Source organism: Rhinoraja longicauda, chromosome 5 (assembly GCF_053455715.1).
Source record: "Rhinoraja longicauda isolate Sanriku21f chromosome 5, sRhiLon1.1, whole genome shotgun sequence".
Classification (NCBI taxonomy): domain Eukaryota; kingdom Metazoa; phylum Chordata; class Chondrichthyes; order Rajiformes; family Arhynchobatidae; genus Rhinoraja; species Rhinoraja longicauda.
In genome coordinates, this window is record NC_135957.1 from 71,878,910 (window position 1) to 71,906,048 (window position 27,139).

The following is a 27,139-nucleotide window of genomic DNA, read 5'->3' on the forward strand; positions in this document are numbered from 1 at the left end:
TTGCGGCAGATATGATAGTGGCATTTTACGAGACCATTGTATAGGCGCATGGACATACAAGGAATGAGGTAATATGGATTATGTGCAGGTAGATAATAGATGGCATCCAGCTCGGCACATACATTGTGGGCCAAAGGGCCTGTTCTTGCGCTGTACTCTCAATACATTGATCTTGCCACTGTGGTTCCAGTTTTAGTCTAAAGTCTCCTTTAATATTTTTTGCAGGGTAATAAAGAAAAGTTGTCAGGAGTAGTTAAAGGCCATGTTCTGTTATAAGCTCATTTTTGCTTTGTTTAGTTTAGAGATTTTTTGGAGACACAGCGCGGAAACAGGCACGTAGACCCACCAAGTCCGTGCCGACCAGCGATCCCCATACACTAACACTATCCTACACACTAGGGACAATTTACAATTTTACCAAAGCCTTCAAACCTGTATGCCTTTGGAGTGTGGGAGGAAACCAGAGAACATACAAACTCCGAACAGACAGCATCCATAGTCAGGATCGAACCTGGGTCTCTGGCGCTGTGAGGCAGCAACCCTACCGCTGTGCCACCATGCCACCCTTGCAGTAGCCTTTCTCAGCCTCCCCCTTTGCAGATGCTAAAGGTCAGTGCAGTTCCATGCTGCCAGTTAATGTCCATAATCTCGCACAAACAGCCTGCTTTATTTATTTTTTATTTTTTTTTATTTTTTTTAATCAAAAATATTTATTCAAATATTAAAATAATATATACAATACAACAAAACCAAAACAGAACCCACCACCAGAATACTATACAAACAAATATACCAATTGAAACTATTATACAATTATATTACAATCCCCATCCAGGATACATCCAAAGCTACCGGCCATCGCCACTGTCCCTAATGTTCTAATGAGGTCAATGTACTGCAGTTGTTGGGCCTTGGTAAGACCACATAGAAACATAGAAACATAGAAACATAGAAACATAGAAAATAGGTGCAGGATTAGGCCATTCGGCCCTTCGAGCCTGCACCGCCATTCAATATGATCATGGCTGATCATCCAGCTCAGTAACCTGTACCTGCCTTCTCTCCATACCCCCTGATCCCTTTAGCCACAAGGGCCACATCTAACTCCCTCTTAAATATAGCCAATGAACTGGCCTCAACTACCTTCTGTGGCAGAGAATTCCACAGATTCACCACTCTGTGTGAAAAAAAAGTCCTCATCTCGGTCCTAAAAGACTTCCCCCTTATCCTTAAACTGTGACCCCTTGTTCTGGACTTCCCCAACATCGGGAACAATCTTCCTGCATCTAGCCTGTCCAACCCCTTAAGAATTTTGTAAGTTTCTATAAGATCCCCCCTCAATCTTCTAAATTCCAGCGAGTACAAGCCGGACTATTGTGTACAGTTTTGGTCTCCTGATTTGAGGAAGGACATCCTTGCTATTGAGGCATTGCAGCGTAGGTTCACGAGATTGATCCCTGGGATGGCGGGACTATCATATGAGGAAAGATTGAAAAGACTAGGCTTGTATTCACTGGAGTTTAGAAGGATGAGAGGGGATCTTATAGAGACATATAAAATTATAAAAGGACTGGTCAAACTAGATGCAGGAAAAATGTTCCCAATGTTGGGTGAGTCCAGAACCAGGGGCCACAGTCTTAGAATAAAGGGGAGGCCATTTAAAACTGAGGTGAGAAGTAACTTTTTCACCCAGAGAGTTGTGAATTTGTGGAATTCTCTGCCACAGAGGGCAGTGGAGGCCAAATCACTGGACGAATTTAAGAGAGAGTTAGATAGAGCTCTGGGGCTAGTGGAATCAAGGGGTATGGGGAGAAGGCAGGCATGGGTTGCTGATTGTGGATGATCAGCCATGATCACAATGAATGGCGGTGCTGGCTCGAAGGGCCGAATGGCCTCCTCCTGCGCCTAGTTTCTATGTTTCTATGTTTCTCTAAAGATGCTTTGACAGGTCCGTCCGGTTTAGAAATATCTGCTTGAGTAGATCTGACAGTTACTGTCAGACATGAATGCCCTCCACGCCACTTTAACCCTGCGAGATCCGAGGTGATAAAATTTCTATGATTGCCTTGATTTGTCTCAATGTACAATGAAAGGGTTTGTGTTATGTGTTCTCCAAACAAATCATATACTACTATACTAATCTCCCCTGCCTCCATATCATTCCATCCCCTGCTGCGTTATCCAGGTGCCTATCCAAAAGCCCATTAGATGGCACTATGGTATCTGCCTCCATCACCACTGTCGGAGGTGCATTCCGGGCATTTACCACTCTCCGTATAAAAAAAACATGCCCGGCACAACTCCTTTAAAACTTACACTTCTCACCTTAAAGCTATGTCCTCTAGTCTTTGACACTTCCACCCTGGGGAAAAGGTAGTGAGCGTCTATCTACAATGTGAATGGCTGGAAACCTCTGAGGTCTGGAGCAGGATTTCTGGAGACCCTCCTATAGGACAAGGAGTACCAGTAAAGGGTGTCTGGGCCATGTGCTGGCGTTGGACAGGGTCTGGAGGAGATTTACGAGAATGATCCCAAGAATGAATGGGTTATGGCGAGTCTGGAGGCTCGTTCTTTGTTAAGGAAGTTTATTGCGACAGCAACATTCGATTACAAAGTATAACGAACGAGATTACAGACAACCATTAACTGTAACTGTTCACTTCGAAGAACTCTCCCAACTGACTGGTTTTGGGCGCCAAAACCACACGTGACGTCGCTGTCCAATCAGCGGGCTCAACTCCCTGGACCAATCCCTATGGTCGCACCCACACGTGACCTTGCTGACCAATCTGAGGGTTCGACTCCCAGGACCAATCTCTATGGTCGCTACAGGGTTAACATATGATGGGCGTTTGACAGCATTGAAGTTGCAAGAGTTTAGAAGAATGAGGGGGGGGGGGGGAGGAACTCGTTCCAAACTTAAACAACAGTGAAAGGCTTGGATGGAGTGGATGAGGAGAGGACGTTTCCACTGGTGGGAGAGTCTGGGACCAGAGGTCATAGTCTCAGAATAAAAGGACATTCCTTTAACAAGGAGATGAGGAGGAATGTCTTTAGTCAGAGGGTGAATTCTGTGGAATTCATTGCCACAGAAGGCTGTGGAGGCCAAGTCAATGGATATTTTTGAAGGCAGAGATAGATAAATTCTTGATTAGTACGGGTGTCAGGGGTGATGGGGAGAAGGCAGGAGAACGGGGTTGAGAGGGAAAGATAGATCAACCATGATTGAATGGCGGAGTAGACTTGATGGGCCGAATGGCCAGATTCACTTACAAACATATGAAACAAAGATCATTCTAAGTTGGAGGTGGGCTGCTGAGGAATAGCTCAGTGGTATCGGCACATAGATAACAACCACAGACCCAGTCAATAAGAAAGCCAACCCTTTGTCAAAAGGAAGCGAGGATCTTTATAAATTGTCTGGAAGCTCACATCCATTCATTAGGGGATCAGAGTCGCTCTGGTGATGTTTGTCTAGTTTCCTCGGCAGGCCTGACACCTCCTAAAACCGGTGTTTGGAGAGCAGGCAGCGGGCAGTGTATGGTCTGCGAAGCTGCAGACGGCAGTCAGCTCCCTTCCTTCGCCCCTCCATCGCCTCGTCCGGTCTTCCCCCGTCCTTCTCTGCTGCTCCAACCCCCCCCCCCCCCCCCCCCTCTCTCTCTCAATCTCTCTCTCTCTCTCTCTCCCTCGCTCTCTGTCTTTCATGTTGCGGCTTCTCGAGGTAATTAAAAAGAAAGAGAGAGGAGTCGGCCTTTTAAACGAGGTGTGGAGAGACGGGATGGTGTGAGTATCTGCGCCGGTTTTATTGGGGTATTTTGTGCCATGGATCTGGCAGTCGTCTGCCCCTGACAGGTCTGACCACCGACCTGTTGCTGGGTGGTCTCCAGCTGGCCGTGTGCTCGCTGAAGGACGGGGCAGCCATGAAAACGCCGATCTTCCTGACGGGGATGGGGGGGGGGGGGGGGGGGGGGAGAGAATACATCAGCATCATTTAAACCTGCTCACAATTCCAGCATCTGCAGCCTCCTGTGTATAGTTTAGTTTAGGGATACAGCACAGAAACAGGCCCACCGGCCCACCGAGTCTGCACTGTCCAGCGATTCCTGCCCTCGAGCACTATCCTACACACACTAGAGACATTTTTTTTACCAAAGCCAATTAACCTACAAATCTAAGACAGGCACAAAAAGCTGGAGTAACGTCAAGGTTTCAATGTTTCAAGGTCAGTACATTGTCACATGTACCGGTTAAGGTACAGGCGGCATCTCTGGAGAGAAGGAACGGGTGACGTTTCGGGTCGAGAACCTTCTTCAGACCTACAAACCTGTACGTCTCTGGAGTGAGGGAGGAAAACGGAGAAAACCCACGCAGGTCACGGGAAGAACTTACAAACTCCGTATAGACAGCACCCGTAGTCAGGATCGAACACGGGTCTCTGGCGCTACAAGGCTGCAGCTCCACCACTGTGCCACCGTGCTGCACAAAATGTGTCTTCATTTAAACGTGGACCCTACTCATCTGGATCTGAGCCTTCTTAAGTGCATCTGAACTTCCAGCTTTGAAATCCTCCACTGAAGTTTTCCTTCAGTGTTTTAGAGTCATAGAGTCATAAAGCATGGACACAGGTCTTCCAGCCCAACATCCATGTCGACCAAAGTGCCCCATCTAAGCTAGTCCCATTTGCCCACATTTGGTCTATATCTCTCTAAACCTTTCCTATCCTTGCACCTGTCCAAGTGTCGTTTAAACGTCGTTATTGTACGTGCTTCAACTACATCCTCTGGCAGCTCCCTCCCACCTCCCTCTGAGTGAAAAGGTTGCCCCTCAGTTTCCTATTAAAGCTTTTCGCACCCCCTCACCTTAAACCTATTCAATCGTCAAGGGCATGAACCAACTGCAGTAAACACAGGTCCCCTTACAACAAACCCCTACCCATGTAGGACTTTTGTTCAAACTTGAAAAGCAGAACAAGGGGATCAGGCTGCGCTAATTTCCTCCCTGATCCACTTTTGGATCAACTTTTCAAATCCACAGGTTGCTCTGAAGGGTCTCAACTCGAAACGTCGCCTGTCCATTTCCTTCCCAGATGCTGCCTGAGCCACTGAGTTACTCCAGCATTTTGTATTTTGCTGGAAGATTCCAGCATCGGCAGTTCCAGTGTTCTCTTCCTGAAGAACGGGTGCTTTGTGTGTTTTGTAGATTGAATAAGAAAAATGACAGTAGGAGAATATGCTGTGTTGGCATAAAATGGAAATCTTCCTCAGCAATGTTGTTCTACTGCATTTGGAGCATCCTGTCTGTAATGAGGGACACATCTTCCCTAGAGAGAGACACAAACTGCTGGAGTAACTCAGTGGGTCAGGCAGCATTTCTCTGGAGAGAAGGAAAAGGTGACTTTCACCCCCGGCATCTTCACGAGGACTCAAGGTTAATGCCGACACCACTTTCCCAGAGATTCTAGGACTGAATTAGAATTCTAGGACTGGATTGTGTGGCACGGTGGCGCAGCAGTAGAGTTGCTGCATTGCAGCGCTTACAGCGTTGGAGACCCGGGGTCGAGTTTATACGTTCTCCTCGTGATCGCGTGGGTTTTCTCCCCGATCTTCGGTTTCCTCCCACACTCCATAGATGCACAGGTTTGTCGGTTAATTGGCCTGGTATGAATGTAAATTGTCCCTAGTGTGTGTAGGACAGTGTTAATGTGCCGGGATCGCTGGTCGGTGCGGACTCGGTGGGCCGAAGGGCCTGTTTCCGCACTGTATCTCTAAACTAAAGAAATACCATCTTCGCAGCCTTGGGCCAAATTTATAAAGGAGGTCAACATTTTCACGCATTTTGCTATTTTTCCGGGTGTTGTTCAGCTTTTCCTTAGAGTTGTTGAACCTGCATCAAGCGTCGGATTGAAGTGGCCCCTATTTCAACCCATGACCAACATCATCAGCGATGTCAGATGGTTCTTTCTCTTACATTCCCATTATCCTTTGAACTTAATTGCCTTCTACTCCACACTGCCGTGGTCCAATTTATCAGTGTTTACTGCTCTGTAAACAACGGCCAAGAAGAACAACAAGAAGAAGAAAATGAAGAAACAGTCCATTTAATTTTCAGAAAACATATATTTGCATCTTGTGTTCTGTTTCCTTTTGTTTTAATCACCTGTCAGCAACCCAGTTTATGATCTTTTAATTCTTTATGGAAAACCAGTAACCAATTTAACCTCTTTTATGTGCCTGGCAAGGACTTAACTATTTGTTAATTGTGGGAATAGTTTATTACTAAACTCATCGTGCATCCAGCTCACAGGTCTGTCAAGTGACGGAGTGCTGTATAAGTGACTTTAGCCCTGTTATTTATGTGGGTCTAAAACAGCACTCACACTAAAAACTCAGGGGGAAAATAACCTTCCCTTCATGTGAAATGCGTCGTGATGCTGGGTCCCGCTTTCTATGCTCAGTTAGACATTGAATTAGGAAGGTCAATATCTAAACTTGAGGGTCAAAAGATTTAAAAACAAAATTCAGGTTGCAATCACTGCACAAATTGTTCTCATTGGAACATGCAAATAGATCATAAACGGCTCCACAGTAAACTTCCCACACAATGCAGTCATAAACCCTCACAAGAAAAGACACAAACTGCTGGACAAACTCGACACAAATTCGACAGGTCAGGCAGCGACTGATTGTGGTCGAGGGAGGAAGCAGAAAGCTGGTCCAGAGGTAGGGGCAGGACAAAGCCTGGCAAGTGATAGGTGGGTACAGGTGAAGGGGGGGATTGGTTAGCAGGTGGCTGGACAAAGGACCGAGATGAAAAGTAGCTTAAGGCTATGAGAGGAGGAGAGGCGAGGCATGAATTGTAAAGCCAGAGGAAGGGATATGGATGGAAGGGAGATTGTGGGAGAAATGGGTGCACATCCAGGTAGAGCACAGGAAAGAGAAGGGGGGAGGGGACGGGAGGAGACTTTCCATCCATATGCTGTGCATGAACCAGCGATTGGTCTATTGGCATTTGCCAATGGTGAACTTAATGCCCATTTGTGGTTATCTTATCAAAACTGGTCAGCCCTCATGACGGGAGGTACCAGGCAGGCTGCACTCAGTAAATTTAGATTTAGATTTAGAGATACAGTGCAGAAACAGGCCCTTCGGCCCACCGGGTCCGCGCCGCCCAGCGATCCCCGCACATTAACACTATCCTACACCCACTAGTGACAATTTAAAAAAAATATTTGCCCAGCCGATTAACCCACATACGTCTTTGGAGTGTGGGAGGAAACCGAAGATCTCGGAGAAAACCCACGCAGGTCACGGGGAGAACGTACAAACTCCATACAGACGGCCCCCCCTAGTCAGGATCGAACCTGAGTCTCCGGCGCTGCATTCGCTGTAAGGCAGCAACTCTACCGCTGCGCCACCGTGCCGCCCGAGATTACTTTCCACAGACCTGTTGGCTTTACATCAGATTGTCAACACATCTACTCTAAGCACTGTCCTTGTCTGAGTGGGTTTGAGGTTTTGGAGAGCCGTGCCTCTGTAATTGTATAACAGCTTCAATTGACTTTATTACAGTTTCTTCTGCAACAGTTGGGGTCGTGTAGAAATTCCTGTGGTCCAACGAAGCTTCCCATACTATTTTCATGTTCCAGAGCGCAAAATTCTCAGCTTCCAAAAACGGAATTGGCAGTAACAATTAGGACATACACTTAATTACACATACACTTAAAAACACATACATCAGGCTGTTGTTCACAGACTACAGCTTGGCGTTCAACACAATCCACTGCTGGCGGCACGGTGGCACAGTGGTAGAGTTGCTGCCTTACAGCGCCGGAGACCTGGGTGTGATCCTGACCACGGGTGCTGTCTATGTGGAGTTTATACATTCTCCCTGTGGCCAGCGTGGGTTTTCTCAGGGAACTCTGGTCTCCTCCCACATTCCAAAGACGCACAGGTCAATTGGCTTGGTGAAATTGTAAATTGTCCCTAGTGTGTGTAGGATAGCGTTAATGTGCGGGGATCACTGTTCAGTGCAGACTTGGTGGGCCGAAGGGCCTGTTTCTGCGCTGTAAATCCAATCTAAATAAACTAAATTACTCAATCATCCCCTCCAAACTACTTACGAGGGTCGCAGAACTAGGTCTCTGTGCATCCTTCTGCAACTGAATTTCCTCATCAACAGTTCACAATCTGTACGAATTACATAGAAACATAGTAAATAGGTGTAGGGCAAGGCCATTCGGCCCTACGAGCCAGTACCGCCATTCATTGTGATCATGGCTGATCATCCACAATCAGTAACTTGTGCCCAACTTCTCCCCATATCCCTTGATTCCGCAAGCCCCTTGAGCTCTATCTAACTCTCTCTTAAATTCATCCAGTGATTTGGCCTCCACTGCCTTCTGTGGCAGAGAATTCCACAAATTCACAACTCTCTGGGTGAAAAAGTTCCTTCTCACCTCAGTTTTAAATGGCCTCCCCTTTATTCCAGGACTGTGGCCCCTGGTTCTGGACTCCCCCAACATTGGGAACATTTCCGGCTTCCTCACACATTCCAAAGACATGCAAGTTTGTAGGTGAATTGGCCTCTGTAAATTATCCCTAATGTGCAAGATGGAACTGGTGTGTGGGTGACCACTGGTTGGCGCAGACATGGTGGGCCAAAGGCCTGTTTCTATGCTGTATCTCTAAACTAAACTAAAGAATGGGTGAGAAACCCTACTCCCAAGAGACGCCCTCAATTATGGGATAATGGTGGGATTGAGGAAAAATGGACCTGTACCATAGAACGTAGAAAAATACAGTACAGGAACAGGCCCTATGGTTGACAATGTCCATGCTGAACATGATACCAAGATAAGCTAATCTCATCTCCCTGCCATCCCTCCATTCCGTGCATATACGTATTCTTATCTAAAAACCTCAAATGCCACTATCGTGTCTGCCTCCACCAGAGGCATATCCAGACACCCATAACTCTGTGCAGAACACTTTGCTTCCACATCGCCTTTAAACATTGCCCCTCTTGCCTTAAAGTTATGTCCTTTTATCGTTGACATTTTCACCCTGGGGAAAAAAGGTTCTGACTGTCTATGCCTCTCATGATTTTTATATACTTCTATCAGGTCTCTCCTCAAAACTTCTGACATTGCAGAGAAAATAATCCAAGTTTATTAACTACAGTCTCCCTGTTATTAATAATCCTAATCCAGGAAGCATTCTCGTAAACCTCCTCTGTCCCCTCTTCAAAGCCTCCACATCCTTCCTGTAATGGGGTGACTACTAGAGATTAAAAAAATAAGCATTGAGCCAGATTTTTCCATAATCTCTGCTCACAATCTCCAGGGACTCCTTACAATGTTATGAACTGACCTTCTCCCCAAGAGGTGTCCTGTGAGATCGAAAAGCCTGTGAGAGATGAGAAAGTTTCAATCAGTGCATTGAAGCTCTGGAATACCCCGATGACCTTTAACTTCTCACTACCATCAAAGGACTTTAGTTTAGTTTAGTTTAGAGGTACAGCACGGAAACAAGCTCTTCGGCCCACTGAGTCCATTTCATAGCCTAATGGTTATAGGGAAGAAGCTACTCCTGAACCTGGACATTACAGTTTTGAATGAATGAATGAATAAATGAATGAATGAATGAATGAATGATACTTTATTGTCACACGTTACAAGTCACAGTGATATTCTTCGTTTTGCACACCCAAGGTATGCAAAGAGTCACCACATAAAGGATGCCGACAAAGTTACAAAGTATCCCGCGCCAGATCATCCTTGTTCCCCCCCCACCCCCCACCCATGGCGGTTCCCCCACACCGGCCCACCATGTGTGCGCCAACCAGTGATCACCCACACACCAGTTCCATCTTGCACATTAGGGATAATTTACAGAGGCCAATTCACCTACAAACTTGCATGTCTTTGGAATGTGTGAGGAAGCCGGAGCACTGGGAGAAAACCCACGCAGTCACAGGGCGGAACATACATACTCCATATAGATAGCACCTGTAGTCAGGGTCTCTGGCGCTGTAAGACAGCAACTCTACCACTGCGCCACCGTGCCACTTATAGGAAGGAGATGTGAAATGGTGGCAGACTGGAAAATGTACAAAATAGGAAAGCAAATTCAAACCCTTGCCTTTTTACAAGTACGAGAATACATTATTTAAAAATCAGGTTCCCTCTATTTCTTTTAGGGCTCTCACTTGTACCAAATGTTCTCTGCGGGTTTGTCATTTTTTACAAAATGTTGAAGGTTATCCCATAGATCAAGCAGCTTGCATGAACAGATAAAAAATCTTATATTTACGAAGCACCGGTCGCAGAATCAGGAAGAATTAAAGCACTTTGCATTTGAAACGTACTGTATTGATTGACTTTTCTACTGCTTGGTAGTAAAAGGAGGAGAAATGGATGAAGGCATCATTCTGTACACTGTGCTATTTTGGCAACCAACGAGCTTTACACATGTGCTCTCCTTGTGCTTGTACCTAGAACAGAATTAAGGTTAATCTTTGCCATAATTTTATTTAGCATTGTGTGCTTCCAGTCTCGTGGTGGTCTGGCAGGTATTAAGTTAAAGGTTGGTCTCAATATTTCTTGGTGTTTTTCATGGCCAAACCTGAGGCATTACATTAAAAAAAAATTGTTTCACTTCCAGTGGAATGTTATCTTTCCACATCTTAGCAACATTGAAATTTAATCACAAAATTCATCCAAGGCATTCGTTTATGAATGGTTACAAACGTTTTAGAAACCACACAGGATTAGACTACATCAGCCAAAATACTTTCTTGGCAGCATCATTCATTAGTACTTTGCTATAAAAATAGCATATCAGATCCAATCACGTGTAAAAATATTAATAAGTTAATTCAGTGTCACTACATGTGGCCCTATTTTCCTTTATTAACTACACCGTTATAATAAACTGTAGCACTGTATTTATCTACATTCTTTGATACAAGAGTGAAGTAGATGTTAATTTCCTGCTGTAATTACAAAAGGCCTCTGCACAATTTGTTCTGAACAAAAGCTACCAACATCTTTCTGCAAACCAGTGAACCAAATGTTTTATTCTGCAATGCTGAAAAGAGTCTTTGTTCATAAAGAAGAGTTCACTCCTTGTTCATCTTAGGTGGTCAGGTAGTGAAGGGTGAAATATTAAAGCCAAGCTATTTAACTAATGACTTGGCTTCAGTATTCCACACTTCACCACTTGCTGGTCTTTCTTTTCCATACAGGGATTTAGCCCCCTAAACAATCTCATGCTTCTTTTCTTCAACCTGGCCATATATAAATGACTACAAGAGACCTCCCCACCACCCTCCTCCCCCAATTGATAAACACCACCTGAATACAATTAACTCTAATTGATATAAATCACATGGATACAATTAACATTCCTCACATGGTCAAAAGCTTTGTACCAATCCTGGCATGTGCAAGACAAAGCCAGCTCTTGGTTTGTGGCTTTGATTGCGAGATCGTTGAACTCGGTACATTGGGTTCAATGGCTCATCAACCACAGGACTTGCAAATGATGATGTCTGGAAGGAAAGTGAGCATAAGGTGAGTAGATTTCAGGCTGCGGTTTCATGTGGCCATAATCCCCATCAAAAATTGGAGGTACAAGAGATGGAATTTGGACCAAAAAAATAAACTGTTGGAGGAACTCGGTGGGTCAAACGACATCCTGTGTTGAGAAAGGAATTATCATTGTTTTGGTTCAATACCCTACGTTAGGACTGAAAGAATTTCTTAAAGCTTGTGTTTTTCTCTCTCACTCCTAATCCATGTTTGGTGCTTCCATTTTTGTTGCTTTTCCAAAACCTCCACCCTCACCCATTATCCATTTTGCTCCCTTCCTGGTTCCATATACTTCCTGCCCGCCAATTTACACACACTGGATTCTCTCCATCTGGTTCCATCTCCCTTTCATCTCTCCTTTTATGGTTCCCCCCATCACCTCCCTTACTTAGCACCCGTTGCCTTTGTGACAGTGCTTACGACCCTCCAGTGACTGTCTCCACCTTCACTCTCTCCTCTCACCACCTGATTTGCTGTGGCGTGCCTCTTTTTTGTTTCCTTGTCTTTTCCCACCCATTGCTCACCTGTTTCTGTCTTCCAATTCCATCCCTGCTCCTCTAGGCTCCATATGCCAGCCACTGGCAATATTCACTGGAATTTAGGATGAAAAGGGATCTTGTAGAAACATATACAATTCTTAAGGTATCACAAAATGCTGGAGTAACTCAGCGGGTCAGGCAGCATCTCAGGAGAGAAGGAATGGGCGACGTTTCGGGTCGAGACACTTCTTCAGATCAGTCTGAAGAAGGGTCTCGACCCGAAACTTCGCCCATTCCTTCTCACCTGAGATGCTGCCTGACCTGCTGAGTTACTCCAGCTTTTTGTGAATAAATGCCTTCGATTTGTATCAGCATCTGCAGTTATTTTCTTATTATCTCAGGAGAGAAGGAATGGGTGACGTTTCGGGTCGAGACCCTTCAGTCTGAAGAAGGGTCTCGACCCAAAACATCAACCATTCCTTCTCTCCTGAGATGCTGCCTGACCCGCTGAGTTACTCCAGCATTTTGTGATACCTTTGATTTGTACCAGCATCTGCAGTTATTTTCCTACAATTCTTAAGGGATTGGACAGGCTAGATGCAGGGAAAATGTTCCTGATGTTGAGGGAAGTCCAGAACCAGCGGTCACAGTTTAAGAATTAGGGGTGGGCCATTTAAGACTGCGATGAAGAAAAACTTTTTCACCCAGAGAGTTGTGAATCTGTGGAATTCTCTCCTCTACAGAAGGCAGAGGAGGCCAATTCACTGGATGTTTTCAAGAGAGAGTTACAGGTGCTCCTCAGCTTACGATGGGGTTCCGTTCCGAGAAACCCATCAGAAACCGAAAATATCGTAAGTCGAAATGCATTTAATACACGCGATCACGTGGCCGGAAGCCAGCTGCGGCTCGTTACGGGTCGCTGCCGTTTGCACCATCGCAAAGTCAAAATATCGCAAGTCCAAGCATCGTAAGCCGGGGAGGATCTGTAAATATAGCTCTTGGGGCTAAAGGAATCGAGGGGCATGGGGAGAATGCAGGATGGAGGTACTGATTTTGAATGATCAGCCATGATCATATTGAATGGCGGTGCTGGCTCGAAGGGCCGAATGACCGACTCCTGCACCTATTTTTATGTTTCTATCCTTCACCCCTCTGTGGTCTACCTTTCAGTTATTGGCTGCTGTCTTGCCCTTGCGCCTCTCCTCTTTATACTGGCCAACGGCACGTAGGCGCAGCGGTAGAGTTGCTGCCTTACAGCGAGTGCAGCGCCGGAGACTCGGGTTCGATCCTGACTACGGGCGCCGTCTGTATGGAGTTTGTACGTTCTCCCCGTGACCTGCGTGGGTTTTCTCCGAGATCTTCGGTTTCCTCCCACAATCCAAAGACGCACAGGTGTGTAGGTTAATTGGCTGGGCAAATGTAAAAATTGCCCCTAGTGGGTGTAGGATAGTGTTAGTGTGCGGGGATCGCTGGGCGGCGCGGACCCAGTTGGCCGAAGGGCCTGTTTCTGCGCTGTATCTCTAAATCTAAAAAAACCTTCCTTTTCCACTCTCTGTGCTGGTGCAGGGTCTCTAACCAAAACATCCACATGGGTTGAGGGCGGGTGGTGGAGGGTGGTAGTATTGGAAAGACAACAGAAATTGGAGCAGCAGAGGAGGATTTGGAGTGAGAGCAAGAGGGGAAACACATGGGTGAAGGGGTATTTGAAATATTTAAAATCCTAATGCAGGGTATTGAACCAAAACATTGATAATTCCTTTCTCCATACGGGATGTCGTTTGATCCACCGAGTTCCTCCATTAGTTTATTTTTTTGCTATCCCCTTCCCTACCTCCACCCCCTCACCCCTCAATCTCCTAACTGTATGCTGCTTGACCTGCTGGGTTTCTCCATCGATTTCTTTGTTTGCTTGCTCCGCAGGGAGCTGAAGGTACGAGTCTGGAAGCAGTGGTGGAGTGGCTGCCTTGCAGATCCCGAGACCCGGGTTCGATCCTGACTATGGGTGCTGTCTGTACGGAGTTTGTGCGTTCTTCCTGTGACCTGCATGGGTTTTCTCTGAGATCTTCGGTTTCCATCCAAGCACACCAAAGACTTGCATGCTTGTAGCTTAATTGTAGCTTGGTATAAATCTAAATTGTCCCCAGTGTGTGTAGGATAGTGTTAATGTGCGGGGATTGCTGGTCCGTGTGGACTGGGTGGGCCAAAGGGCCTGTTTCCATGCTGAATCTCTACACTAAACTGTCAGAAAATTGCCTCAAATAATTAGTCTCTTCCGCCGAGATCAACTTCCAGTGGGCGAGGCTCCCGATTGGGTACATAGAACTGTAACATAAGCTTGATTCATCACTGTGCATAGATGAACAATGAAGTAATTCATATTTAGAGACAGCAGCATAACAATGAAACAAGCAACCCATTTTCTTGTGGTTATTCACCCAAGGAGCAAGTGAGTGGGAGTGTAGGAAAAAAAAGGACATGATATAAAAGGTCTAAAAAAACTGTCCAGATTTCAACATTGCTTTCCCAATATAGACACAAAAAGCTGGAGTTACTCAGCGGGACAGACAGTCTGAAGAAGGGTCTTGACTCGAAGCATCGCCCATTCCTTCTCTCCGGAGATGCTGCCTGAGTTACTCCAGCTTTTTGTGTCTGTCTTCGGTTTAAACCAGCATCTGCAGTTCCTTCCTGCACATAGCTTTCCCAATGCCGGGTCAGGTGGAGACATGGTTATATATCTTGTACAGTGCATTGAAAGGGCAGAGGCATGCAGCAAAAATCAAAAATTCAACTTGTAAGCAAAAGTTAAGGAAGTCTGACTTGTTTTCCTTGGGAAAGGTTCCCCATGTGGCCACCTAATTGAAGCTTTCAGCATTTGGAAGAAAATTGGCAAATAGTCTAGACAAATAGTTCATTATGGTGAATAGTAATGCTAAAAGACACAAGCTAAAAATCTGCAAGTTTGAAATGGAAGGGGAAACTGGAAGGAATGCTTACACCAAGAAAGTAACTGGGTTGGCAACTCAGCAAAAAGAGAAATCATGCAGCAATGTCAGTAGATTTAAGGAAACATTAAAATGGATATTTAGAGAATAAAAGACAAGTTATTTTTAATAAGGTGATATGATTTTTGAAACTACCAGCCCCATCATTTAGGGACAAGACAGAAATTGCTTACAAAACAGCCCAGATATTATTTTGTACAGGAAGGAATTGCAGATGCTGGTTTATACTGGACACAAAGTGCTGGAGTAACACAGCAGTTCAGGCAGCTTCTTTGGACCATTGAGTCTACTACACCATTCAATCATGGCTGATCTCTGCATCCTAATCCCATTTTCCTGCCTTCTCCCCATAACCCTTGACATCCGTCCCAGCTCTCATCAAGGAACACCGAAGATAGGAGCACTAACCAGTTCTAGTCACAATTTACAGATTATGTGTTGGTCGATTTCTACTGGCTTTTGATTCTGCACGTGCTTGAGGATTTCAATAGTGGTTTCAAGCGATGAGACTCTGGGGAGTGGTAAGGAATATTTTTCAAAAGCAAGTTTCTCTTGGACATGAGGAAATAGGCATTGGTTTTGGAGTATAGCAAGGCAGAGAGTGATCGTGTACCATGCAAAGCTGTGGGATAAGGAAGCAAAGGGCCCACAGCAGGAGGCAGCAACAGCCCAAGGCACTCAGTATTCCCCCTCCTCAGCAAGGAACAATGTCTGCCATGATTCCGTCTCTACAGCTTGAGAAGGACTCCACTAGACTGATAAGGGGATAATATCGATCAGTTGTTATAAAACATGATTTCCTTCATGCTGGACCTAGAGATACATAGATATTTACTAGTAAATATTTATGATACTATACGAATACTACTTGCTTAAATACTTGCATGAGACACATTTGAGATTGTTTGTTGGCCACTGCTGTGGATAGGGGTTGCACAAGGTTAAGATACCAAGCTAGAATCCAGAGGCCTGGCCTTTTAATCTGGAGGCAAGAAGTTGAATGAGCTGAGAGATTTAAATTCAAGTAAGAAGAAAAATCTAAAATGTCATAAATCTCGTCTGGCTCATGGAATTCTTTCAGGGAAAGAAATGGACTGCCCTTATCCAGTCTGTCTCTGCATGAATCCAGACCCACATCAATGTGGAATATGTATTCTGAGGAGAATTCAAAGTAGGTGTCTGAAGAAGGATTCCAACCAGAAACATCGTCTGTCCTTTATCCTCCACAGATGCCGCCTGGCCCTCTGAGTTCCTCCAGCACTTTGTTGATTAGCTTGAGTACCCACTTCTTGGATGCCTTGAACGTGGTGGGCCCAAGTGCCTGTTTCTGTGCTGTATGACTTCATGACTCTAGGTTTGTGCACCATATAAATTCCAGCAGAGAAGCCCAGCCAGTAGCTGTGTTGTGGCAGTAATTTTGGGACTTCCACGTTCTCTCGGGTGTAGCTTGTGCTGAGATCTGCTAGCAGGTTCATACTACATCTCTGACTTTTCTCAGCAAATGTGTGCCATTATAGTGGGTAAGTATGATTGTGCCTATGTAGAGTCAAGTCAAGTCAAGTTTATTTGTCACATACACATACACGATGTGCAGTGAAATGAAAGTGGCAATGCTTGCGGATTGTGCAAAAAATAAATAAATTACAGTTACAGCATACAAATTAAAGTTAATACAGAGAAGACAAAATTTAGTCCCTGGAGTTATAAAAGTTAACAGTCCTGATGGCCTGTGGGAAGAAACTTCGTCTCGCATGACAGCGGAGGTGCTTGCCTGACCGTAGCATCTGGAACAGTCCATTGCTGGGGTGGCAGGGGTCCCTCATAATCTTGCTTGCTCTCGATCTACACCTCCTGATGTATAGGTCCTGCAGGGGGGCGAGTGTAGTTCCCATGGTGTGTTTTGCCGAACGCACTACTCTCTGTATAGTAAGATTTTTACTAAATTGGATGCTAAAAAGGAATTTCACTAAACCCAGGTACATGTGGCACTAAAGTGCAATTGAACCACTGAAGCTGTGCAAAGCTGCTGTTATACCCGAGTATCTTTCATTGGCATGGGCCAACTTTGCATCTTGAATTCTCCGGCCCATTTGAAGTGACTGGCAAGTTTACCCTCTCTTTGACATGAAGGTAGTTTCAACCCAGCATGCAAAGCCAATTTAGTTCATGCGAATTAAAGGTAAAAGCTCAGAATTATTCTTCAGCCTTGCAGTCAATTCCCTCTATTGACCCCACCCCCACTCCAAACAAAATAAAAGGAAGCTCTCTCCTGCAAAACTGTATTAACCTTTAAAGCTATTTTTGTCAGAACATGGAACTAATAGACTAATAAACTATTTATTCAAAATATAAATATTTCCAAACAATGCATAGTTTGGGCTCACAGCAATAGATTTCACTCATTTATGTCAGTTGTTTGAGGATATGCAGCAGATGAATATCTCCTTGTTACGAATTATTGACTTCTGAAGCCGCCTTTGGCAGATGTAGTAGTGCACATCTGTGTCCATTACGTACTGTAGACTGAATGCAAAGCTCCACCAATTTCCTTTTCATAAGATGAATTGGTACCAACATCTAAGTCCAAAACTGAGCTCAGTCAACCCTCATTATTGGAAACGTATGGTGACCATTAACTTGCTTTTCCTAACAGTGCATAAATAGAAGTGCAATCTGTTTTATCCATAGTGTTAGTCTTAGTCAGTTTGTATGATGATCGTTGTTATTGTCTTGGTAGCTACCATAATGTCAGAAGCTCTTCCTTCAAATGACACACTAATGCACCTGCATTTGACATTAGTCTAATGTAATATCTCACTTAAAAGCCAATCCAGCTACAATATTTTATTTTTAGAATTACACAATTGGGCAGCACAATAGCACAGTGGTAGAGTTGCTGCCTTGCAGCGCCTGAGACTAGGGTTCAATCCTGATTATAGTTCTCCCTGTGAGCGCACGGGTTTTTTCCGGGTGCTCTGGTTTCCTCCCATATTTCAAAGACGTCCAGGTTTGTAGGTTAATTGGCTGTGGTAAAATTGTAAATTGTCCCTAGTCTGTAGGATGTTGTTAGCGTAGGGGGTATTCGCTGGTCGGCACGGACTCGGTGGGCCAAAGGGCCTGTTTCTACACTGTATCTCTAAGGTCCAAAGCTCCTTTTTGCGTTTCCAGGTTTTGTATCCCTACAAATGACACAGTTGGGATCATGCCAATTAACTTTACTTTAATGAAGTCTGCATTGATGAAGTAGCACTAACTTCTATTTGATAAACTGCTTCTGAGAGGCAGCAACATCAGCATCCCATGCATCGTCATGCAAACTAAGACCCACCTTAGTTCTCACTCGATGCCAAATCTGCCTGGAGGAGATTTCCTGATCTCCCTACACTTGGCACATGCAGACAGGACCAGGAGAGCCTCGGAACGGGAATGGTGCTGTTTTAAAATTGCAGGCAGCTTGACCAAACTATTCATCATGATTTGAGAATAATGACTGAGACCCAACTGGGATTTCTAGTTGCTTGTTAGAACTTTTGGTCTGCTTGACTGGATTATGTGAAACACATGAAACTATGAAAGTATGCACAAAGGCTGTGTTATGTAAGTACGAACTGGTCCAGGGAAGGCTGAGGAACAAAATCCTTGTAAACAGCTTTGCAGATGGCCAGTGTTTTCCCCCAATTAAACAAACTTGACTTGGCAAATGATTATTTCTGAGGCTATGGTATCTGGCTGTGCCAAATGACTTTGTGAGTTGTGTTGTTTTAAGCCGGGTGGCGTGATCAGTCACACGATTAAAGAGTGAGACGTAAGACAGCATGATGGTGCCTCGCTTAGTGCCGTGAGGTACAGCTCTGGGAGCCAGGGTTTGATTTTGACCCTCTGGTGCAGTCTTTAGAGTTTGCACAGTCTCTCTGTGAGCAGGGAGGTGTACAAAATCATAAGAGGAATCGACCGGGTCAATGCACAGGTCTCTTGCCCAGAGTAGGGGAACGGAGAACCAGAGGGCATGGGTTTAAGATGAGGGCGGAAAGATTTAATGGGAACCTGAGGGGTGACTTTTTCACGCAAAGGTGTACGTAACGAGCTGCCAGAGGTGGTAGATGAGACGGGGACTATCGCAACGTTTAAGAAACTTTTACAAGGGTACATGGATAGGACAGGTTTAGAGGGTTATGGGTCAAACATAGGCAGGTGGGACTCATGTAAATGGAACATGTTGGCTGATGTGGGCAAGATGGGCCGAATGGCCTGTTTCCACGCTGAAAGACTTTATAACATGTGAAACCCCTCCAGTACTCTGGTTTCCTCCCATATCCCCACTCTAGGCTATTTAGATTAGATTACTTTATTGTCATATGCACCAGGATGTAATTAAATTCTAGTTCATATGAAACTCGGAGTAATCGGTGTACATTTAGTAGAGATAAGTAAAACACCCAGAGGACATGGGTTTAAGGTGAGGGGGAAAAGGTTTAATGGAAATCTGAGGGGAAACTTTTTTTTTACACAAAGGGTGGTGGGTGTATGGAACGAGCTGTCGGATGAGGTAATTGAGGCAGGTACTATTGCAGCGTTTAAGTATTTAGACATGTACGTGGATAGGACAGGTTTGGAGGGATATGGACCAAACGCAGGCAGGTGGGACTGGTGTAGATGGGACATGTTGTTTGGTGTGGGCAAGTTGGGCTGAAGGGACTGTTTCTACGCTGTTTGACTATCGCAAAGAAATGCTGATAGATTAAATGGATATTGTAAAATACCACTTCATACAGGTTGGACACAACATGCTGGAGTAACCAGCGGGACAGGCAGCATATCTGGAGAGAAGGAATGGGTGACATTTTGGGTCGAGACCCTTCTTCAGACTGGTTATGGATAAGGGAAACGAGAGGTATAGACAATGATGCACAGAGATAAAGAAAAATTAATTAAAGATATGCATCTTTCATTCATTGTTCTTTATCTCTCTACATCTCTCAATGTGGAGACCCTTGGACTATGTTTAATTGGACTTTACAGGACAATCTTGAACTAAACTTTATTCCCTTTATCCTGTATCTGTACACTGTGGACGGCTTGATTGTAATCATGCATAGTCTTTCCACTGACTGGATAGCACGTAACAAAAAGCTTTTCACTGTACCTTGGTACACATGATAATACTAAACTAAACTATGCCCTCTAGAGTTTGATATTTCCACCTTGTGGGAGTGGGGGAAATGTTTCTGACTCTCTACCCTATCTATGCCTCTCTATATATGACTACTTGTAATGTGATTTATTAACTGCGAAATACCTAAAGATGTGTTAAAACTTGCGATTCAGTGGTTCAATGGATTTTTATTGTCACACATACAGTACAATTAAACATTACACAGTGAAGTTCATTTTGCATATAATAATGCCAGTGCCGCCATGTGTGGCGTGATTTAATCGTGTTCAAAGTCTGGATTCCCGCCTGAACCTCTTAGAACCCCTCACGATTGTTCTCCCCATTGGATACATAGAAACATAAAAACATAGAAAATAAGTGCAGGAGTAGGTGATCCATTCGGCCCTTCTAGCAAGCGCCGCCATTTGATATGATCATGGCTGATCGTCCAAAATCAATACCCCGTTCCTGCTTTCTCTCCATATCCCTTGATTCCATTAGCCCTAAGAACTCTATCTAACTCTCTCTTGAAGACGTCCAGTGAATTGGCCTCCACTGCCTTCTGTGGCAGAGAATTCCACAGATTTGCAACTCTCTGGGTGAAAAGGTTTTTCCTCGTCTCAGTCCTAAATGGCCTTGCTTCTGGACTATCCCAACATTGGGAACATTTTTCCTGCATCTCGCCTGTCCAACCACTTAAGAATTTGATACGTTCTGGCAATATCTCGGCTCCATTTAGCTCTGGGGCGCACTCTTATCCAAAACAAAATACTATTAATCAGAAGGCCAAATAACAAAGTGCAGATGGTTGCTAGCTGAACTTGTAACAGAAGATGCTGAAAACCCAATGCTGATCAGGTAGCACCTTTGTTGAAAGAGAAAAAGGGGTTAATGTCACAGGTTGTTCACTTTTAATCAGAAAAATCTATCCCAGGTTCTAAAATTTAACCTAGTTCTGACCTTAGCGGCCTTGTGAGGCAGATATTCAGCAGATAGTCAGAAACCATAGACTGCTAACGCCCATGGCAATCCTGGGGCTCTCTGAGCGCTGAGTTGAGGGCAACAATTCTGAAGAAGGGTCTTTGACCTGAAATCAGAATCAGAATAACCTTTATTGTCATCCAAAAAAACAAGTCTTTTGGACGAGATTTTGTCACCCACAGTCCAACAATAAGAGCAATAAAAATAAGCAATTACACACACAATCACAAACCAACACAAAACAAAAAGAGAAACATCCATCACAGTGAGTCTCCTCCAGTCACCTCCTCACTGTGATGGAAGGCCAAAATGTATTTTCTCTTCCTCTGCTGTCTTCTCCCGCGGTCAGGCTGCAGAAGTTGCCATGTTCCAGGCCGCGCCGGACGGTGAAAGGTCCGCAGCGGGCCGAACCAAACCCCACATTTCGGGTGCGGGCAAAGACGCTGCCACTGCACGTCGGGGCGGTCGTGGCTCCCGACATTGAAGCCCCCGCCCGGCAGTGAAAATCTTGCGGCCTATTTCAGGGTCTGCGGTGGGCCGACCCAAGCCCTGCGATTCGGGGTGGGCGAAGACGCTGCCGCTGTCGGAGCTCCCGATGTCGGCCCCCACCCAGGGCAGGGCCTGCGGGCTTCCGATATCCAGGCAGCCCACGCCGAAGAAGCCTTCGGAGCCTCCGAAGGCGAGTCGCAGCCGCTCCCGCAGCACCGCCACAGCCTCCGAAGGCAGCCAGCTCCGCAGATGGTAAGTCCGGTCCGCGGGCTCTGCGAACCAGAGCCCACGTGGTCCCAGGTGGAAGCCGCCAGCTCCAGGTGTTTGGCCGATGGTAGGCCGCAGCGGGAACGGAGACACCATCCAGAAGAAAGGTCGGGTCTCCATTCGGAAGAGACAATTTTACAGTCCCCCCCCCCCCCACACACATAGTACACAACCACAAACAACTACATCACATCTAAACACTGCAATTAAGACAAAAAACACAAAGACAAACGGACCGCAGGTAAGCCGCAGCTGCCAGGGCAGCGCCGCCATTTTGCGATCCATCTCTGTATCACTTTCCTCCAATGTGGCATGACAAGCTGAGTATTTCGAATGTTTCTCTTTTTATTTCAGATTCACAGCACCTGCCAATTTAAAAACAAAAATTGTGGCATACAATTACTCGGAGGGTAAATGGAGCGAGCTGCCAGACGTGGGTAATCAAGGCAGGTACTATAACAGCATTTTAAATACACTTGGACAAGTACATGGATAAGAAAGGTTTAGAGGAATATAAGGGCAAATGGGGCTATCTTACATGGAACATCATAGTCGGCGTGGACAAATTGGGCAGAAGGGGACTGTTTCCGTGCTGTATCACTCTATTAGACTGATTGATTAAGTATACATTCTGGAGCTCATTCCCACTTGAAGGGTACAATCCTATAAATTGCATTGTCTCCCCATGCCTCTGCACAGTGAATGGATTATCACGCAAATAAATGTGTTGCATTTGAGAAATGTTTTGTCATATTTCGTTGTTTCAGTTTAACCCCTCCACAGATGGCAGGTATTTCCAGTCAACCGCATTATTGTTGACAAGCCAATAGCAGCAGGAAGCAGTCTAGTAAATACAAGTGTTTGAGGAACTTCAGAGAATTTATAATGATTCAATGGAATTTCACACTGCCAGAATTTCACTGTGATATTCACAGAATTTCAAACTGTGAATATCACGATCTAAATCTATATCTCCCCACATTAGTCAAGTCAAGTCAAGTCAATTTATTTGTATAGCACATTTAAAAACAACCCACGTTGACCAAAGTGCTGCACATCTGGCTAGGAAAAAAAAAGAAACATACAGTGGCAGGCAGCCAAACACAACGGCGCGGCCATCTTGAACAAAATGTTAATTCAATCACCCACAGTCCAACAACAAAAGCATTAAATAAGCATCAAAATTACACCCCCAAAAACACAGTCCAACAATAAAAGCACTAAACAGACACCCAAATTACCCAACCCCAAAAACCCCCAAAAACACAGTCCAACAATAAAAGCATTAAATAGGCATTCAAATCACACAACCCCAAAACCCCCAAAAACACAGTCCAACAATAAAAGCACTAAACAGGCATTCAAATTACACAACCCCAAAACCCCCATAAACAGTCCAACAATAAAAGCATTAAATAGGCACTCAAACCACCCAACCCCAAAAACACAAAAAAAAAAAAGAAACATCCATCACAGTGAGTCTCCTCCAGTCCTCTCCTCACTGTGATGGAAGGCCACAATGTCTTTCCCTTCTCCCGCTGTCCTCGCCCGCAGTCAGGTTGTTGTGGTTGCAGGCCGCGCCGGACGGTCCACAGCGGGCCAAGCCCAAGGCGCGTCGCGTCGCAGCCGCTCCCGCAGCCTCCGAAGACGGCCGGCTCCGCCGATGATAAGTCCGATCCGGGGCGGGCGAACACGCTGCTGCCGCTGTTGCTGCACGTCGGGGCGGTCGTGGCTCCCGACATTGAAGCCCCCGCCCAGCAGAGAAAAATCCCGCGGCATATCTTAGGCCGCGCCGGACGGTGAAATGTCCGCGACCCAAACCCCGCGATTCGGGGCGGGCGAACCCGCTGCCGCTGCCGGAGCTCCCGATGTCGGCATCCACGCGGCCCGAGCCTAAGGCGAGTCGCAGCCGCTCCCGCAGCCTCCGAAGACGGCCGGCTCCGGTGGTGGTAAGTCCGATCCGCGGGCTCTGCGAACCAGAGCCCTGGAGGCCGCCAGCTCCAGGAGTTGGGCCGATGGTAGGCCGCAGCAGGAACGGAGACAACACCCAGAAAACAAAGGTCGGGTCTCCGTTCGGAAGGGACACATGTTTACAATGTTACAGTTTCCCCCTCCCCCCCACATACGCACATAGTACACAAACACAAAAACACCACACCCCCACAAAAACACCACATCACAACTACAATTAAGACCAAAAAAAACAACAAAAACACAAAAAAAAATGGACCGCTGGTGAGCCGCAGCTACTAGGGCAGTGCCGCCATTTTGTGGTCACTGGTCATTCATAGTCTTGAGAAAGTTTCATTAAGAAAGCCACTCATTAGTTTTCAAGGATTCCCACTTCACCATAAAATGGGGCTGACACCAGCACATGTATTTTTTAAAATATATTCTAACTAAAGGGAAGGAATTCATTTAAGATTATGGAGATTTCCGAAAACGAGGTGCATAAAATGGGCACACGGTTTTACATTGGAAATTGCTACTTAAAATTTAGGTGTAACAGTGCAAGAGAAAGGCACAAAAAGGTATTTCAGCTAATGTATTTTAGCATCATCTTATGAAGCATTTTAAAGCATTAGAGGATTTTTTTTTTTGGTGAACTTTATTAACATTTTAATTTTTTTAAGTTTTCACTTTATGTATACAAGCAAAGTTAAACAGCAGAATATTGTCTGGTAATTTAGTACAAAAGTATTATTAAGACAGTCAAAGGACGTCAGGAAAGCAGGAACGAAATGAAGCAAGGAAATTGATGAGCAACTCATTGAAACTCAAACAGATAACAAGGGTTATTAACAAAGGGTGGAGTAACTGAATGGGTTAAGCAGCATCTCTGGGGAATATGGATAGATAACTGATTGTATCGGTCTGAAGATGGGTCTTGACCCGAAACATCACCTATCCATATTCTACAGAGATGCTGCCCAAAACCACTGAGTTACTCCAGCACCTTGTACCTTTTTTAGTAAACCAGCATTGACAGTTCCTTGTGTCTCCACTCTTCTGCAAGTGATAAGCCAGGTTATAAAACATCAGTTTTACATACAACATGGAAGAGTAGAGAACACAAACTGGCTTTTCAGCCCATTGCATCTGTACCAACCAATATGTCAATTCAAGCTAATCCCTTCTGCCGACACGGTCTATCTCCCTCAATTCTCTGCCGATTCATGTGCCTATATTATATGCTCTTTAAACATTGCTATCATGTCTGTTTCCACCACCTCCCATCACAATGTATCCCAGGTCCTCAGCACTTTTTTTTAAAAGCCTCGTTCATCTTCTCTCCCCCTCTCACCATGCAGTCCAGTATTTGACATTTCCACCTGGGGAAAAGGATCTAACCGTCTACCCTATCTAAGCCTCTCATCATCTTGTATACTTCTATCAGCTTGCCTTTCAACCTCTGACACTGTTGAGAAAACAATCCAAGTTTGTCCAACCTCTATTTATTAGTTAATACCCCCTAATTCTAATTCAGGCAACATCCTCGTGAACCCCTTCTGCACAGTCTCCCCATTCCCAGGAAACCCCATGAGCATAGTGATACCCCATGAGTATTGCGTTTGTAGAGGGATATTGGGCAGCCAGGCAAACAATGTCTGTCCTGGTAGATTGCATAGTTCGAAAGAAGACCAGCACAGTAAAACATGGTCACTTTGATCACTTTGCTTGTGAACAAGGACAGTTTATTAAATCAGTGAGATTGAAACCCAACCAGAAAGCAAACTATAGGTAAAGTAATAGCCTCCTCCATTGTCAGAGTGAGGCCAAACGTAAATTGGAGGAAAAGCACCTTGGATTTTTCTTGCATAGCTTACAACCCAACGGTATGAGCATTGAATTCTGTAATTTTAAGTAACTTCTATTTACACTCCCCTCCCTCCTTGCTCCACCCTACTTGTTTTACCAGTTCCATAGTTCTCCACATTGTTTCCCACTTGAGATCACACCTTCCCTGGCCAAAGAAGGGTCTCGACCCGAAACGTCACCTATTCCTTCTCTCCCGAGATGCTGCCTGACCTGCTGAGTTACTCCAGCATTTTGTGAATAAATGGGTTTACCAGGGATTGCCCTGCCTGAGGTCATTTGCGGTCAGCCTTGATTTGTCCTGGTCTTTTCTCACTTCTTCCAGCTCTTTACATCCCCCCCCCATCACCTCCCCCCCCCTCCCTCCCCCTCCCTCCCCCCCCTCCCCTCCCCCCCACCTCCCCCCCCCCTCCCCTCCCCCTGGGCTTCCTCTGGGTGCTCGGTGTCCTCCCACATCCCAAAGACGTGTGGGTTTGTTGGTTCGTTATGGAGAGAAGGCAGGAGAATGGGGTTAGGAGGGAGAGATAAATTGGCCATGAATGAATGGCGTAGACGATGGGCCGAATGGCCTAATTCTACTCCTATTCCTTATGACCTCTGTAAAATTGACTTTAGTGTGTAGGGAGTGGATGTGAAAGTGGGATAGCATACAACTAATGTGAACTGATGATCAATGGAGGTGTAGATCTGGTGGGCTGGAGGGCTAGTTTGTATACTGTATCTTTCCATCGATCAAGCAATCAATTAGCTTTCAGAAATAACTCCATGATTTGCACTATCGAAGCACACATCTGGGAAATGGCTGGCACCCCTCTCCTTTACCTCCGTCTACTAATATTGATGGATAGAAGTCATGACTCCTACCCCTGAGATGATATCCATGCTAATCCCCCCCCCACCCTCAGGAGCTCCCAATTGCAGAATCCCTTTTGTTCAGATATATTATCCAAAACAGTATAACCAAAATTAATTTTTACACATGTTAAAATACAAAGCCAGGTTATCAACTTTACAACAAAGAGGAGTAATGACATTGAAACCAATTTTTAAAGGAAAATTAGAAAGTCGCAATGATTGTGCGAAATTTTAAATCTTCTAAAATACTTTGAGAAATTATATTTCACTGTGTATTTATTATTTATCACTAATCCAAAGGTATCTATTGCACTAAGAAGGAAGGTATCAAAGCATTTGTCTAAGGTAGATACAAAATGCTGGAATAACTCACCAGGACAGGCAGCACCTCTGGAGAGAAGGAATGAGTGACCTTTCAGGTCGAGACCCTTCTTCAGACTGAAGGTAGACACAAAATGGTGGAATAACTCAGCGGGTCAGTCTGAAGAAGGGCCTCAACCCGAAACGT